This window comes from Oncorhynchus keta, chromosome 18 (assembly GCF_023373465.1).
Source record: "Oncorhynchus keta strain PuntledgeMale-10-30-2019 chromosome 18, Oket_V2, whole genome shotgun sequence".
NCBI lineage: Eukaryota > Metazoa > Chordata > Actinopteri > Salmoniformes > Salmonidae > Oncorhynchus > Oncorhynchus keta.
This window is the reverse complement of record NC_068438.1, coordinates 15,706,603-15,725,724: the sequence shown is the minus strand read 5'-3', so window position 1 is coordinate 15,725,724 and position 19,122 is coordinate 15,706,603. Positions and strand designations below refer to the sequence as shown.

The window sequence follows — 19,122 nt, the reverse complement described above, 5'->3', positions numbered from 1 at the left end:
AGGTGAAGTCAAGGAAATCTATAGTGAAATAAAATATAATAATATGCCCCTACGTTTTGTTGGAACATTTACACTTCTGAATGGCTGCAACTGAATGATCTTCCTGCTGCAGTATTATGTCAAAGCTGCTGATAAATGACGAGCACCAATAACCATAAATGGATCAAGGGTTAACTTTCACAGACCTGATGTCGAAGGATTTATGTAGTGACACGCCCACATCATGTCTTGGACCCGCCTGACAAGAACAAGATAAATTCAAACTGCCTCGTTAATCAATCCCAGCTAATGATGTATGTGCTCAAACGTGTGTGTGTGTGTGTGTGTGTGTGTGTGTGTGTGTGTGTGTGTGTGTGTGTGTGTGTGTGTGTGTGTGTGTGTGTGTGTGTGTGTGTGTGTGTGTGTGTGTGTGTGTGTGTGTGTGTGTGTGTGTGTGTGTGTACATATGTGTGTGTGTGCAGGCTGTCATGTGTGTGCGTGTGTGCAGGCTGTCATGTGTGTGTGTGTGTGTATTCCAGGCAGTTCTGCAGTGCTCCAGCTCTAATAGCTTGCTGGTTATTTACAGCCGGAGCAGGGAGCTGCTTTAGCCAGAGTGTTGTAGATCACCATGCAAGTACAGACAGAGCACGCTCCCAGGACACCACCGTAAAGCGGCAGCATTCTCTGGGCTTTTTACACTGGCTGGGCTGTGTCTGCTAGCTAACACAAGAACACCCAGGACTACGGACAGGTTTACAGTGGGCTGGAGATCTAGCAGACTCACACTGCAGGCAAACATACACTTCCACGATGCTGAAAAAGATTGAAGTACTGTGTCATGCAAAGGAGGGTGAAAGAAAACAAAGCAGATGACTAATGATAACACGTTATTCAAATAGTGCTTTTCAAGGAGCCAAAGTTGCATAATGAGTCGCAATTGAATCATGTATCGCAAACGGTTTGGTGAAATCCTTCAAGGCTCTTGCTTTTATCAAACACAACAAAACATGACTGCCTTGAGAGCAGCCCAGATGGTACCAAACTAACTTTCTGACACAACAAACTCTAATCATCTCTACAGAGCTGTCGGAGCTCTGTTGATCAGAACATCATTTATTTCACATCAACATTGAGAGATGAGATGTGTCTCAGCCTGCTGAGGCAATCAAATCATTACTAAACAACAGCAGGCAGACATATTTAATAAGTGTATGGTAAATATGAGGAATAACAGTGTGTGTGTGTGTGTGTGTGTGTGTGTGTGTGTGTGTGTGTGTGTGTGTGTGTGTGTGTGTGTGTGTGTGTGTGTGTGTGTGTGTGTGTGTGTGTGTGTGTGTGTGTGTGTGTGTGTGTGTGTGATTGTGTGACAGCGTGTGTGTGTGTGTGTGAGCGTGTGTGTCTGTGTGTGTGCATGCATGTGATGGGCAGACTGATTGGCACGCTATATGCGGTGCAGGTGGCTCTACTCTACATGTGGTGTGGTCTTTTAAAACATGTTGCCAGGGTAATGGACCGGATGATTGCTTAGCAACGGCCACTGACCTCACTGCAGGGGTACCCAGTGGGGGACTCAGAGGGGACCGGAGGGGAAGAGAGAGAGAGAGAGTGAGTGTAAATACAACCTAGATTTATTTGTATTTATTTTCCCTTTTGTACTATATGCACATTGTTTCAACACTGTATATAGACATGACATTTGAAATGTCTTTATTCTTTTTGAACTTTTGTGAGTGTAATGTTTAAGGTACATTTTTTATTGTTTATTTCACTTTCTTTGGCAATGTTAACATATGTTTCCCATGCCAATAAAGCCCTTAAATTGAATTGAAATTGAAATTGAATTGAGAGAGATACAGTACAGAGAGAGAGAGAGAGAGAGAGAGAGAGAAAGAGCAACAGAGGGAGATACATTGGGAGAGAGAGAGATAGAGGAGCTGCTCATCTGGTCTGGATGACTGCCAGAGATGCCTTTGTTTCTTTCTTTTCTTCCCTATAGGCAATTCCACAGTAACGGAATTGTGCTGCCACTCAGATTTTTCCATTAAAATGTATGCTAAACAAAAAACATTGATTTAACAAACCATACAACTCTATACACAATTACTACTTTTAAAACCTGTTAGGGCTCATGCGAATTTTCGCAGCTTTTTGTTAAAAATCGCGCAACATTTCAGCGCCCTGCTACTCATGCCAGGAATATAGTATATGCATATGATTAGTATGTGTGGATAGAAAACACTCAGACATTTATAAAACTGGTTAAATCACGGCTGTGACTATAACAGAACGTGCGTTTCATCGAAAAGTGCAGGAAAATCTGATCACTGAAAATGGGAAAATATATCCATGTGCCACTTCAACCAATTGTTAAACGTGAACCACATTAAATGGGGCCGAGGTTGCAATACCTACAGCTTCCACACGATGTCAACAGTCTTGTCATTTGTCTCGGATTTGTTTCTTGGTCAAACCGACACAAGGCAGCGCATTTTTTCCGGTCTCTGACCAGATGTTTTGGTTGAGGAATATTTGGACACGATATCAGGACGTGGAGCTATTGAATATACATCGCCCCGTGATCATTTTGATAGATTATTAACGTTTACTAATACCTGAGTTGCATTACAAAAGTATTTCGAAGTGTTTTGTGAAAGTTTATCGTCAACTTTTTTAATTTTAAAAAATGAAGTTGCGTTATCAAACTCTTTTCCTTGATTACACAGTCTTCATAGATCGATATCTAGGCTATATATGGACCGATTTAATCGAAAAAGAGACCCAATAGTGATGTTTATGGGACATCTAGGAGTGCCAAGAAAGAAGCTTGTCAAAGGTAATGAATGTTTTATATTTTATTTCTGCGTTTTGGGTAGCGCTGGATACGTTGCAGTATTTTGGGGGTACATGCTATCAGATAATAGCTTCTCATGCTTTCGCCGAAAAGCATTTTACAAATCTGACTTGGTGGATAGATTCACAACGAGTGTAGCTTTAATTCACTACCTTGAATGTGTATTTTAATGAAAGTTTAATGAAAGTTTGAGTTTTATCAAAAACTATAGGTGGCGCTCTGAAATTCCGCTGAGTGATGTTCCTGCATGGGAACTGTATTCTGCGTCATCCTTAAGAAGTTTTAACAACTGCCACTAAACATTTTACAAAAACACAATTACTGGAAGAACTGTGCAGATGCAAAGTTTGGTAACAGAATTTCGGTAAAATCTCCCTCAGTCATTTATTTGTCCACTTTTTCAAAAACGTTTAATATATGCTCTAAAGTAAGATTCAACGACGTCTGCAGAAAGAATGGGGTATCAGCTATGACATGACATCTCTTTTGGTTATTGAACTACAGTAAGTAACCAAAAGAGATGTCCCGCTAATGGAATTGGAATCCCGCTAATGGAATCTGCGGTAACGGAATATCATTGGTCCCTGATCTGTACTACACAGAAATGCATAATTATGGATATGAATTTCATTCTCTTCATGGTGAAATAGGTACACAAAAAAGGTATAATTACACAATATCCTCCTTTGCACATTTGGGTATTATTCTACACACGGGCTATTATTTGAATGAGCGCTGTCTCCAAACAAGACCAAATCAGAAAGAATCTTGGGTTGTTGGTAACGGAATTTCAAGGCACAAGGCAGAAGGCAGAAACATTTATCCAAAAACGAAATATACACTTTGATGTCAGTTGTCAGGTGTCTTTACATCAACACTACTGTGTTTTGATGTATTTATAATATACTATTAGACGTTTTCTAAGACCTCTTTTCCATCTGTTTAGCCAGAAATCAAAACCTTTGCTTATTCCAAATTTTTGGGATGGAAAATGGTTGAAAAATGTATATATGCCAAACTTTCTCAGAAATATAGACTCATAGCTTTCATCTGACACCATACTGTATTTGACATACTCCTATAAACTTCACATGTTGGTGCTCATGGGTCCTTTTACATGGAAATGATCATATATTTCCATTCCATTTATTGATCCTTCATCACAAATGCACTCCTTCTCTCTCTCACCCTCTCTCTCTCTCCAATAGGCCACGGCAAGGCTTTGTACTGTTTGCGTCTGTCTGTCTGTCTCTGTCTGTCTGTCTGTCTCTGTCTGTCTGTCTGTCTGTCTGTCTGTCTGTCTGTCTGTCTGTCTGTCTGTCTGTCTGTCTGTCTGTCTGTCTGTCTGTCTGTCTGTCTCTGTCTGTCTGTCTGTCTGTCTGTCTGTCTGTCTGTCTCTAGGCAGTGAACCTTGTGAAGCCTGGTAAAGATTTAAAGCCCAGCCCAAAGGTGTTGAGCTCAATGAGATCAGCATAAGATCAGCTCAAACACGATCTTCACTTTCTCTCTAGGATTACTGTTTAGAGACGGGTCAAAAGCAAACACGCTCCTTTCACTTTCTCTCCTCAAAAATGTATTTCTCCCTGAGTTAAAAGGGGAGAATAGCCCCTTCTCGTTCCCTCGGGGGTGCATGTGAGTATGAGTGTGTGTGTGTGTTTCAAGTTTTAAAATCACATGCACAAGTACAGTGAAATGCCTCTCTTGCAAGCTCCAAACCCAACAATGCAGTAATATCAATGTAGCACAACAAATAACACAAGGTAGAACAAAAACACACAAGAAATAGAAATAAGAAATAAGAAGAACAGGAGAAAGTAAGTAATCATTCTATCTATATGCAGGGTCAGATCCAGTAGCATATTTACAATGTGCAGGGATACTGGATCGATAGAGGGAGACATGTAGAGGGGTTAGGTGACGAGGCATCAGAATATATGATAAACAGAGTAGCAGCAGCGTATACGATGACTGTATGTGAGTGGGTGTGTGTGTAGACTCAGTATAAATGTATGTGCATATTATGTATGTGTGAGCAAATGAATAAGTAAGTGTGTGTGTGTGTGTGTGTGTGTGTGTGTGTGTGTGTGTGTGTTGAAGTGTCAGTGTGTGTGAGTGTGTATAGAGAAATAAAATACAAGGGTCAACTCAGATTGTCCATGTAGCCATTGTGTTAGCTATTAACAGTCTTATGGCTTGGGGATAGAACCTGTTCAAGAGCCTGTTGGTGTCAGACTTGATGTACTGGTACCGCTTGCTGTGCGTAAGCAGAGAGAACAGTCTATGGCTTGGGGATAGAACCTGTTCAGGAGCCTGTTGGTGTCAGACTTGATGTACTGGTACCGCTTGCTGTGCGTAAGCAGAGAGAACAGTCTATGGCTTGGGGATAGAACCTGTTCAGGAGCCTGTTGGTGTCAGACTTGATGTACTGATACCACTTGCTCTGCGTAAGCAGAGAGAACAGTCTATGGCTTGGGGATAGAACCTGTTCAGGAGCCTGTTGGTGTCAGACTTGATGTACTGGTACCGCTTGCTGTGCGTAAGCAGAGAGAACAGTCCATGGCTTGGGGATAGAACCTGTTCAGGAGCCTGTTTGTGTCAGACTTGATGTACTGGTACCGCTTGCTGTGCGTGAGCAGAGAGAACAGTCTATGGCTTGGGGATAGAACTTGGGCGGCAGAAGTCTTTAAACATTTTCTGGGCCTTCCATTCACACTCCCTGATATACAGTTGAAGTCGGACGTTTACATATGCTTAGGTTGGAGTCATTAAAACCCGTTTCTCAACCACTCCACAAATGTCTTGTTAACAACCTATAGTTTTGGCAAGTCGGTTAGGACATTTACTGTGTGTATGACACAAGTAATTTTTCCAACAATCGTTTACAGACAGATTATTTCACTTATAATTCACTGTATCACAATTCCAGTGGGTCAGAAGTGTACATACACTAAGTTGACTGTGCCTTTAAACAGCTTGGAAAATTGCAGAAAATTATGTCATGGCTTTACAAGCTTCTGATAGGCTGATTGACACCATTTGAGTCAATTTGAGGTGTAGCTATGGATGTATTTCAAGGCCTACCTTCAAACTCACTGCCTCTTTGCTTGACATAATGGGAAAATCAAGAGAAATCAGCCAAAAATTGTAGACCTCCACAAGTCTGGTTCATTCTTGGGAGCAATTTCCAAATGCCTGAAGGTACCACATTCATCTGTACAAACAATAGTACGCAAGTATAAACACCATGGGACCACGCAGCCGTCATACCGCTCAGGAAGGAGACGCGTTCTGTCTCCTAGAGATGAACGTACTTTGGTGCAAAAAGTGCAAATCAATTCCAGAACAACAGCAAAGGACGTTGTGAAGATGCTGGAGGAAACAGGTACAAAAGTATCTATTTCCACAGTAAAATTAGTCCTATAACGACATAACCTGAAAGGCCACTCAGCAAGGAAGAAGCCACTGCTCCAAAACCGCCTTAAAAAAGCCAGACTACGGTTTGCAACTGCACATGGGGACAAAGATCATACTTTATGGAGAAATGTCCTCTGGTCTGATGAAACTAAATTAGATTTGTTTGGCTATAATGACCATCGTTTTGTTTGGAGGAAAAAGGGGGAGGCTTGCAAGCCGAAGAGCACCATCCCAACCGTAAAGCACGGGGGTGGCAGCATCATGTTGTGGCGGTGCTTTGCTGCAGGAGGGACTGGTGCCCTTCACAAAATAGATGGCATCATGAGGTAGGAAAATGATGTGGATATATTGATGCAACATCTCAAGACATCAGTCGGGAATTTGAAGTTTGTTTGCAAATGGGTCTTCCAAATGGACAATGACCCCAAGCACACTTTCAACATTGTGGCAAAGTGGCTGAAGGACAACAAAGTCAAGGTATTGGCGTGGCCATCACAAAGCCTGACCTCAAGCCTATTGAACATTTATGGGCAGAACTGGAAAAGCGTGTGCGAACAAGGAGGCCTACAAACCTGACTGAGTTATACTAGCTCTGTCAGGAGGAATGGGCCAAAATTCACCCAACTTATTGTGGGAAGCTTCTGGAAGGCTATCCAAAACGTTTGACACAAGTTAAGCAATTTAAAGGCAATGCTACCAAATACTAATTGAGTGTATGTAAACTTCTAACACACTGGGAATGTGATGAAAGAAATAAAAGCTGAAATAAATCACTCTCTACTATTATTCTGACATTTCACATTCTTAAAATAAAGTGGTGATCCTAACTGACCTAAAACTGGAAATATTTACTAGGATTAAATGTAAAACTGAGTTTAAATGTTTAAATGTATGTTAACTTCCGAAAATAACTGTAGATGTCCTGGATGGCAGGGACCTCGGCCCCAGTGATGTACTGGGCTGTCCACACCACACTCTGTAAGGCTTTGCGGCAGAGGGCGGTGCTATTACCATACTAGGCAGTGATGCAGCCTGTCAAGATGCCCTCAATGGTACAGCTGTAGAACTTTATGAGGATTTGAGGACCCATACCAAACCTTTTCAAACTCCTGTGCACGTGTGTGTGGACCATTTTAAGTCTATAGTGATTTAGAAACAGAGGAACTTGAAGCTCTCGACTCGCTCCACTACAACCCCAGCTCCTTGGTCTTACTGACGTTGAGGGAGAGGTTGTTGTTCCGGCACCACACTGCCAGGTCACTAACCTCCGTCACCAGTGATCAGGCCTACCACCATCGTGTCGTTAGCAAACTTGATGACGGTGTTGGAGTTGTGCGTGGCAATGTAGCCGTGGCTCAACAGGGAGTACAGGTGGGGACTAAGCACAGACCCCTGTGGGGCCCCCGTGTTGAGGGTCAGCGTGGTGGAGGTGATGTTGCTTACCCTCACCACCTGGGACCGGATCTAGTTAAAAGGGGAGGTGTTCAGTCCCTGGGTCCCCAGCTTGGTGATGAGCTTGGAGGAGACTATGGTGTTGAATGCTGAGCTGTAGTCAGTGAACAGAATTCTCACATAGGTATTCCTCTTTTCTAGGTGGGTGAGCGCAGTGTGGAGGTTAATTGAGATTGCTTTGTGTATAGATCTGTTGGGGCGGTATGAAAATTGGAGTGGGTCTGGGGTGTCTAGGATGATGGACTCCTGAGTGGCGCAGTGGTCTAAGGCACTGCATCTCAGTGCTTGAGGCATCACTACAGACACCCTGGTTCGATTCCAGGCTGTATCACAACAGGCCGTGATTGGGAGTCCCATAGGGAAAAGTATAATTGGCCCACCGCCGTCAGGTTTTGGCCGGTGTAGGCCATCATTGGAAATAAGAATTTGTTCTTAACTGACTTGCTAGTTAAATTAGAGTTCTTGAGATCTTGTGTGTGTGTGTGTGTGTGTGTGTGTGTGTGTGTGTGTGTGTGTGTGTGTGTGTGTGTGTGTGTGTGTGTGTGTGTGTGTGTGTGTGTGTGTGTGTGTGTGTGTGTGTGTGTGTGTGTGTGTGTGTGTGTGTGTGTGTCTCTTGTGCTGATTTGAGGAGAGGGTATGCATTAATTACTGTGATGAGAGAGACCCCATTGAATTGAGACAGAGACAGCAAGAGATTCAGTGATTGCATATACAGTAGGTTTCAGAGAACCTCTGTGGTCAGATCAGTCTTTTACAGCTCATTGTGTGGTGTTGTCAGACAGATCTGTATAGCAGAGTGAAATGGGACCAATGTCTGCAGAGCCATAAAGATTAACATACTTTACGGCCATGTAAGACTGCCGTGGTCAGAGTGCTATATGGTGGACACAAGGGGTGCTTTGGTGCCAGTATATCAGTGCATTACAATGAGACAGAAAGGCCTTAATGTAGGCCTTTATAGCGCCCCAAAGGGAGACACCCTGGGTCTATTTCACTGCTGAAGACTGGGACCTCTTTTATGTGCTGTGTTCTCCCCTGCTCACTATTACTCATCTCCTACCACCTCTCACAGTCTCACGTCAGAATTACACGCTCAACCATGTTTCTCAAAAGTCCAGTTTTGAAGTTGTTCCAAACGTCAAATTTTGAATTATTTAAGGTTAAGTTTAGGCTGGACTTAACCTTAAACACTTCAAAATTTGACGTTTGAACAGTTAAGGTTTGGGATTGGCTTTAAACAAAAATAAGAAAAAAGCAACTTTTCATCGCTGGATTTGAAGTTATAACATTTGGAATCAGAGGCAGATATTTACATCCATCCGTCATCCACAGCACCCGAGATCAAGCCGGTTTCAAGCCTAGTACTGAGGACAGATGATTTTTATGCACTTCAGCACTTCGCGGTCCTGTTCTGTGAGCTTGTGTGGCCTACCACTTCATGGCTGAGTCACTGGTGTCTAACAGCATGACAACAAGCATGGGGGCACAATCAAACACAATATGCTATCATAGCCAGCAATACTAAATACTACATGTACTTCACATTCATGGCCACTAATGCATTTTATGAATCCCTCTACATATGGGCTGTACTTTTCACTGTGTGTCTTCTCTATAGCACTGCAGTATCAAACAGCTCATATGAAAGCCTCCTCCAGGCGTCCTGCTGTGAGTGACTGTGTCTCCTCGACTTTTCTCTCCGGTTGTAGGGAAAAAGCAGAGTCTTAAGGCATTGCCTGAGCCACATTGATGCATTCACACAGTTTTTACACAAATATACACACAGACACATTATTAAACGCTGTTTATTAGAATGGGAGAGCAGGAGAGAACCAGAGATATTGACTCCCAGAGGATTAATGTTCATCATAATCACCAGCACACGCACGCGCGCACACACCACACAAACACTCTCTGCCTCGCTCTCTCTGTCTCTGACACATTATGCAAATAAGCTGTTAAAAACTCTTCTTCAGACCAATACAAACATCAAAACTGAAATTCACAATCAAACACACTTACACACACATTTTCAGCTCCACAAGGCAATATTTCAGCCCAAGGAGAAACGCATCCACTCTGCCCATTATGCAGTCAGAATGTTTCCCAGGCCTCTTCATACATATGGATGACCAGACTTTGCTTGAATCAGATACAAAACTGACCGTCTGATTTTCCTCCCCTTTTTCCTTCTGCTTCACAACTGGAGTCCCGGGAGGAATTATTCCGATGCATTTTTCAGCTGTTATTTTTAGGAGCCCTGACATCTGACACACTCCTGTCTTCACACTGAGAGACACTACTAATGGAGGAGGAACACAGGAGTCAGGGATACATCAGTGATGGTCTGCCACCACTATACCAGACTATAGAGAGGAGGAGGGGAGGGAGGGAGACCGTCTCCCTCCCAGAAGCTGGAAGTAGTAACGGTTAAGAGAGTGAGAAGAATATGGTCAAATAAAGGGATGGACAAAATGAAGTGTCATAGCTTCTGTGTGTGTGGACGTGTTTAACTATATTTGTGGGGACCAGAAGTCCCAAAAACAATAGTAAACAAATGAACATTTGACCAACTGGGGACATTTTAAGTGTTAGAATAAGTGTTAGGAGCTAGGGTTAGGGTTAGTTTTTCAGGTAAAGGTAAGGGTAAGGGGTTAGGGAAAACAGGATTTTTAAAGGGACTGACTTGTGTGTCCCCACAAGGTTAGTTGTACATGATTATGTGTGTGTGTGTGTGTGTGTGTGTGTGTGTGTGTGTGTGTGTGTGTGTGTGTGTGTGTGTGTGTGTGTGTGTGTGTGTGTGTGTGTGTGTGTGTGTGTGTGTGTGTGTGTGTGTGTGTGTGTGTGTGTATTGTGTGTGTATTGTGTGTGTGTGCCTGTGTCTCTTCCACTTCAGCAGGTCATAACCAAGCTTCTCTTTTATACGGCTGTTATTTCACACAAAAACCCCATTCTCTTATAACAGTAACTATAGCAACACAAGAGAGGTAGATTGAGTGAAAGTGAAGGGGAGTGTGTGTAAGAGAGGGAAGGAGAGAGAAAGAAACAGAGAGAGAGAGAGGAATAGGGTGAGAGAAAAAGAAAGAGAGAGGGAGCAAGATAGAGAGAGAGGGAGAGAGAGAGAGATTTGTGGTGGGAGAGGAGAAGGAGAACAAATCAATCCTGCAGCCAAAATAATCTTCTGGAGACAAGGTCAACACCTGATGATGTAGCAAGGAGTAGAGGGAGAGACTGGGGGAGAGACACAAACACATACAGAATGTCAGTGGGCGCAAACTCTCAGTGTTATTGTCTTCATCTTCATCCTCATCTTCATCATCATCATAGCTGTATGAACATCCACCGCTATTTGTTTAATGGTAGCCTTCCTCTTTCCTCCCTCCCTCTCCATCTCTCCCTCATCCCTGCTGGTTGTCCCTTTAAATCCAGAGTTACAGCACCTCATAAACAGGTCACATCCCCCTCAATATCCCATCTAACACACACTGTCCCACTAAAAACATAAGATGTAGTTTTATGGTCCATATTATGCCTTTTTCTCTGAGGGTGACATTCAATTTATCAGTACTTTTCTATGTGTACATCAGCCCTGCAGGACACACGCATCGATCAGAGGGAAGAGATGGGCAATGGGCAGCTAAAAGTACCCCTGTAAACATCACCACGATCTCTCCATCTGTCTCTTTAGCTGATCACTCTCTCTCTCTCCATCCCTCTACTCCTCAAACACTCCATCGCTTCACCCTCTCACTCGCTCCCCACCCTCTCCCCACTCTCTAGCTAGGAAAACACAACAAGCTTCTAGTATACACTGCTACTCCAACCAGATCTGTATAGTGTCTGGTAACACATTGTATTTCTGGATGGAACAAGCCTTTGGCCACAGAAAGGTTAAATGAATTAACAGAAATAAAATAAGCTGCTTTAAGCGGGTACCTTCCTCTGAGAGACTGACATTTTCATTAAGACGGGAGACAAATATTCCTTAGAAAAGGTCGAGGGTTATCCTGCCTTTAAAGAACAGGTGATAGTGGTTTAGGGATGGAGGGAGGGAGGCAGTGATGCGAGGACAGAAATTAATCAATGTCAGGACTGGATTGATTGATGGGTGTGTAGGGCATAAAGAGATTAAAGTTGACCCAAGGCCAGCAGTAAAACACAGAAACGTAAGCAACGCATACACACATACACTCAGACACAAACACACACATACACACTAGGGCTGTGACGGTCATGGAATTTTGGATGGCACAGTCTATGTAATAACGACTTGAATAGCAAAAAAGAAGGAATGAATTGAACAGTCATCTCCATTCAAGTCAATGATGGCATAATGGGTAGACATGCACGGAGCTACACTGGGGTTAGGGGGGCTATAGCCCCGTCGCTATCAAGCATTTTAGTATCTTTTTTATTTTTAAATAAAGACATATGTCAAAGTTAATAACCAGCCATTCTGTTCCCAATCCGATCCCTGGGGGGCCAACGTTAGCCTCACTGTTAGCACAGCCACCGTTAGCTGCACTGTTAGCACAGCCACCGTTAGCTGCACTGTTAGCACAGCCACCGTTAGCTGCACTGTTAGCACAGCCACCGTTAGCCGCACTGTTAGCACAGCCACCGTTAGCCGCACTGTTAGCACAGCCACCGTTAGCAGTACTGTTAGCACAGCCACCGTTAGCTGCACTGTTAGCACAGCCACCGTTAGCTGCACTGTTAGCACAGCCACCGTTAGCCGCACTGTTAGCACAGCCACCGTTAGCCGCACTGTTAGCACAGCCACCGATAGCAGTACTGTTAGCACAGCCACGGTTAGCGGCACTGTTAGCACAGCCACCGTTAGCTGCACTGTTAGCACAGCTACCGTTAGCTGCACTGTTTGCACAGCCACCGTTAGCTGCACTGTTAGCACAGCCACCGTTAGCTGCACTGTTGGCACTGCCATCGTTAGCTGCACTGTTAGCACAGCCACTGTTAGTTGCCCTGTTAGCACAGCCACCGCTCTGATTGATTTAAGCCAGTCACCCCTCTTCTTCAGCATTATCCAGCCACACAAGTTGGACAGCAGGATCGCTACTTCAATCTTAGATGGTATGAGGATTACAAATGGCTATTGTGGAGCATAAATATGCAATGACAGCGTGGAATGAGTGGACTATTCAGAAAGAGTCTGGCTCAACAATATGCAATGCTCTAAGTGATGGACATTTGAAAATAGTCCGAAAACAGAGCAGTTGTGGAGTCATTGCGTTACACTGCATACCAGGGACATTCACAGAGAGGAAACATAGAACACGACATGGCTGTCAACCAGAGAAACTTCCTTCAACTTTTACAGGTCATAGGCAAACTTGATAAAACTGTTGCACAGAAAATCTCAGATAAAACTAGAGATGCTAAGTACACACATTATGATATACAGAATGAAATACTGGGCAAACCCTCGACTCAGCTACCTTGCCTGCCTGTCCATACACATGGAAAGAACCAAGGCCCTGGATGTCCAGAAGATTATAGACTCATTTGCACTGAACCACAACAGAAAACAACACTGAGTAACTGAAAGGCCTTTTATTTATTGACAGAGCACGCCTGTCCGGTGGTGGGAACATGATTCAATCACACTGATCTGGATCTGGATGGAACAAGAAGACACATGCATATTGTCGGCCAGTCGGCCTACAAGGTACTTTGAAATATAGATATATAGCAAATAGAAATATAATGGCTAAGATTGTGATGATAGCCAGCTCGTTCTACACCATGTGTGTACAGTTGACAGTCATGGGGTAAATGCACTTCTCGTCGTGGCTGCACTTTGACGTTGTGATAGCTCATTTCTGACGTTGTGATAGCCATTTCATCTGAAACATTATTACCAATGCACAGATGTCTGATTATGCATATGGAGTAAATGCACCTCTTGTTGTTGTCGCATTTTGGCTGTATTGTGTTGTTCTTGCTCAAAGACTTCAGTGCATGGGTGCTGTCCGGTGCTGAAGTCTTGTACCTTTGCACGTGAAAGACGTTTTTGTCATTGCTTTGTGGTCACTTTTATTAGTCTTATATCTATTTTGTTGAATATTCTTTGACCAAATTCAATTAAAAACTACATTTATATTGAATGTGCTGTGTGCTATATCTGCTTTTATTGAAAAAACGATAACTTCCTTACAACTTCTTAGCATCCCCACGTATTGGTCCAGCCCCCTCTTAGCCCCAGGAGTAAAAGAATCCTGGCGCCGTGCCTGTGGGTAGACTGGCGTCCTGTAACATTTGTCATAGGTGGAAGAAGGTGAAGAGGACCAAGGTGCAGCGTGGTACGTGTTCATGGTAAATTTAATAAAGAAACTGAACACTAGAACAAAAATACAACAAAGCGGAACAAACAAAACAGTTCTGTCTGGTGCAGACACACAAAGACAGAAAACAACTACCCACCAACACCAGGTGGGAACAGGATACCTAAGTATGGTTCTCAATCAGAGACAATGATTGACAGCTGCCTCTGATTGGGAACCAATCCATTGCAAATGTACCCATAGGAGCAAAGCAGGAAGTAAAACAGGAAGTGTACCCATAAATATTTGCTGTGATTTGTTGATTCAACTCAACTGACATTACAAAAATTACATGCCATTACATGAGCCACATCAGTTAACATAATTTGTATGTAATGAACAGAGTCAATCAGAACAGAGAGCAAAGCAGAGAATAGAGGCATACAATAGAGGCATACAAGAGGCGTACAACTAAATGGAGAGGAGAAAGAGGAGTGAAGACTACAAATGTTACATTCAGATTGATTGGATGTGCAGGAGCCCCAAGTGCACCATATCCGATTTGAACGACCACCTTAAGCAAGTCTCTCCCAATAAGGGGGTGATCGACTGGTACGGTAAAGGGAGCCATTGTGGGTCTAAATCATTCTGTGAAATGGGCCTGGAATACAGCAAGCAGTTTAGCAGTTACACCGGTGGGCCCCGAAAGCTTACCTTGACTTGGAAGAGTTGCAGTGTTGGAAAGCCATGACATAAATAGCATTCCTCCCTGTTTGAGTCAAGTTGTTGAGTAGACTACATTTGCTTAATTAGCTAGGTAAGTAAGCAAAAAGTAAACTAAGAACAAGATAAAAATACAATCTCTCGCTCTCTCTGCTGCTTCTCCTTAATTTTTGAAGGAATTCATTTGTTAAAGACTGTTCAACTATTGTCTTTCTCTCTCTTTGAATCAACTAGCTACTCACCACACTTTATGCACTGCAGTGCTAGCTAGTTGCAGGTTATGCTTTCAGTACTAGATTAATTCTCTGATCCTTTGATTGGATGGACAACATGTCAGTCCATGCTGCAAGAGCTCTGATAGGTTGTAGGACTTCCTACGGAAAGCGCCATAATTGCTGTGTAAGCCTCCTAGGTGTTGTATTGAAGTCAACATACCCAGAGGAGGACGGAAAATAGCCATCGTTCGGCTACAGCATGGTGCTACTCTGGAAGTTGCTGTTGATGCTACTGTAGACCTTCATTGCAAAACAGTTATATTGTGACATTAATATATTTAGTATAGTTTTATCTAAAAAAAGGATCACTTTTAATGTTTCACTACATTTAAAAAATGAATTGACTGTGTGTGATGGTCTTCCCCTTCCTCGTCTGAGAAGCCTCCACTGGCCTGGATGTAATTAGGCCGTTTTGACGTTCCCAGAATACCATGTTTTTGTCACTTTCACAGTGGTGTGTGTGTGTGACATAGAGAGAAAGAGATTTACTCCCCTGGAGAAAGAGATATGACTGCATGTGTGCATACATATATACAGTACAGATTAATCTCCACTCTATCCATAAAACAAACACATTCTACCGTGCCCCCTGCAGTCCTCTCTCTCTCTCTCAAACTCTCTTCTCTCGCTCTCCCTCTTCCCTCCATCCCTCTCCTCTCCCTCCAGTTTTCCACATTCACATGTTCAATGGGCTGCAGCATCTCCCACTGTAAAGCCCATCTCTCTCCCAGTGAGAGTCCGTTCTCTGTGCTGAACACCTTGCAGGTGGAGGAGCCACTCACAGAGAGCCACACACACAGGTAAACAAATTTGAGTGACATTTCTTCTCTCTGTTGCCATTATCCATTGTGTTCCTCTCCACTGTTCTTGACTGGTCCTCAGTAAGCCAGGGACAGTAGGAGTATTATTGTGGGGGCAATAGTATGGCATTGATTGAAGTTCAACATTAAATTCAAACCTCCCAACCATCATATCTAAGCCAGGATGATGCCAATGTCAATTCGTAATTGAACTTGGAGGTACACAACACACTACCTGCCTCTCATCCGTTCTCCATTACCATGAACCATATACAGGATTTCTGACAAAGTCGTTAGCAACTGAGTTTGAGTATATTTTCCTATGGAAAGTCATCTATGTAAACGGTTGGCCTAGACACATGCATGTAATCAGACCACAAACAAATGAGCACAAATAATCCTTGGCTGCTATTGCCAGTTAGCTAGCCAACTAATGTTAACCAGTAACGTTAGATGTCTACATTACATGGAAAAAAGGATGTAACGTTAGCGGTATGGACGGCTCTTGCACAGGCACAACTCAATGTTGTCAATATATCCCACATTCTTCCACAAAGCACAGCTAGCTAGCTAGCTAAGTAAAGTTCAGAGTCAACACCAAACTATGGGAACTTTGGGAAACAGCCACGCTGCTAATTTATTATTCACACAATGGACATTGCTCATCTAACGTTAGCTACTCTATACACTAGTCGAACTGGTTTGCTAAGCAATGTAACGTTACCTAGCTAGCTACACTGTATTCACTGTACAACATATGTTTGTTAGATACCTAGCCAGATAGTTCTAGAGGAATAATTATATTAATACATAATATAGTATAATAATGTTGCATAATCACCTTCCAGTGTAAAAACCATTGAAATTAAAAACTAGGTTTTAAGAGAGAAGTATGCATCGGCCTGAAGCCGATCAAGGAAATTCACGAGCACCACAATGCATACTCCACCCATGCTCTACCAAGGTTTTCCAGCACACACCTTGACCTACTATAGTAGCTATGTTGGTCTATGGTACTTCAAACAATGCGTAGTGTAGCGATGTACGCTGAGAGTCGGGAAGCAAGTTCAGGGAGTGAATACATTTAAGAAATGAACAAAACAATAAACAGCGCACCGACATGAAACAGGAACAGATACAGGAACAATGACGACTGGGGAAGAAACCAAAGGGAGGGACATATAAAGGGCAAGTATTCGAGGAGGTGATGGAGTCCAGGTGAGTGTCATTATGCGCAAATGGGTGTAACGCTGGTGACACGTGTGCGCCATAAATGAGCAGCCTGGTGATCATTAGATTGTATGTATTTTTAGATATAGCCCTAATATAAATGCGTATTATTGTAGCTTCACAATCTTCATTGCAAAAATAAATACTACAGTTTTTAACAATCACTTTGGCACTAATTTCAGAACCTTGATGTTATTTTTCAAAACTCTAGACACAAAACTCACAACCAATGATCAAAATGCACATTTTTCAAAACTCTAACACTTTTCCAATTGCTTGGATACAATACACATAAAGCTAAGATCATTTGTTCATTGAACTAAAATCCCCTGTTCAAAATGACATAACTTTACATCAAAGTATTACCATTTTTAAAATGCAATTCACACATTACATCTGAGATGACTGTCTATTCATTTCATTACAATGATCTAACTATCAATTGATACAACTTCTCAAAATCATAAGTAACTGTTACATTACTCTTAATGCATAGTTTTATGGGAACTGACAAACAATATTCCATGTTTAGATCATGAAAGGTTCAGGATAACAAGATCCATTGACACCAATTACCGTGGAACATGAACCAATTGGACTACATTATCTATGGATGTTATCAGACACTGTTTCTATGGTCCCATGTACCACTTTTCCAGACCATGTTTCCAGATTTGACATTACTGTACACTCACCGGCCACTTTATTAGGTACACCTATCTAGTACTGGGTAGGACCCCCTTTTGCCTCCACAACAGCCTGAATTATTCACAGTGTTGTACGTTAAGAGATGCCTTTCTGCACACCACTGTTTTTAACAGCTGTTACTTAAGCATCTGTGACCTTTCTGTTAGCTTGAATAAATCTGGACATTCTCCTCTGACCTCTCTCAATAACAAGGTGTTTTTGCCCACAGAACTGCCGCTCACTGAATGTGTTTTGTTTATCGCACCATTCTCTGTAAACTCTAGAGACTGTAGTGCATAAAAATCCCAGGAAGGCAGCTGTTTCTGAGATGCTGGAATCACCATCTGTGGCACCAACAATCATACCACGGTCAAAGTTGCTTAGATTATGCATCTTGCATCTTGTCCATTCTAATGTATACTCTATATATTGAGTTGCAGGCAGCCACATGATTCGCTGTTCGAATGTAACCTTCCTTGGTGGGCTAAATCAGGTCTGTAGAGCTGATGGCGTTACCTATGTCATTGTTTTGGATAATGTCAGGTTCCGCCATGCTCAAATGGTGCAAGCATGGTTTCAGGCCCATCCACAATTTACCACCCTGTACTTACCCCCATACTCTCCTTTCCTTAACCCGATTGAGGAATTTTTCTCCAGATGGAGGTGGAAGGTATATGATAGGCGCCCTTCTCCAGGCCATGGATGACGCATGCAATGACATCACGGCAGTGTCAGGCCTGGATTCGCCATGCCCGAAGATTCTTCCCAAGATGTTTGGCTAATGAAAACATCCATTGTGATGTGGATGAGAACCTGTGGCCAAATCCACAAGACAGGGTTGATGGAAATATAGAAGTACAGTAATCAATCTTTTGTTTTGCTTTTTACAGTAAGCCAGGTGAGGAACATTGCAGTGATATTTTACAGTAAGCCAGGTGAGGAACACTGCAGTGATGTTTTACAGTAAGCCAGGTGAGGAACACTGCAGTGGTATTTTACAGTAAGCCAGGTGAGGAACAGTGCAGTGATGTTTTACAGTAAGCCAGGTGAGGAACACTGCAGTGATCCTTTACAGTAAGCCAGGTGAGGAACAGTGCAGTGATGTTTTACAGTAAGCCAGGTGAGGAACACTGCAGTGATATTTTACAGTAAGCCAGGTGAGGAACACTGCAGTGATGTTTTACAGTAAGCCAGGTGAGGAACACTGCAGTGATATTTTACAGTAAGCCAGGTGAGGAACACTGCAGTGATATTTTACAGTAAGCCAGGTGAGGAACACTGCAGTGATGTTTTACAGTAAGCCAGGTGAGGAACACTGCAGTGATATTTTACAGTAAGCCAGGTGAGGAACACTGCAGTGATATTTTACAGTAAGCCAGGTGAGGAACAGTGCAGTGATGTTTTACAGTAAGCCAGGTGAGGAACACTGC

The 19,122-nt window shown here is 42.8% G+C and overlaps 1 protein-coding gene across 1 annotated transcript in view; it reads right to left on the bottom strand.

The window, feature by feature from the left end:
* The window catches only part of LOC118397346 (schwannomin-interacting protein 1), a 396,234-nt gene that overhangs the window by 302,948 nt on the left and 74,164 nt on the right, over nt 1-19,122 (bottom strand). The gene's annotated exons all lie outside the window — the stretch shown is intronic.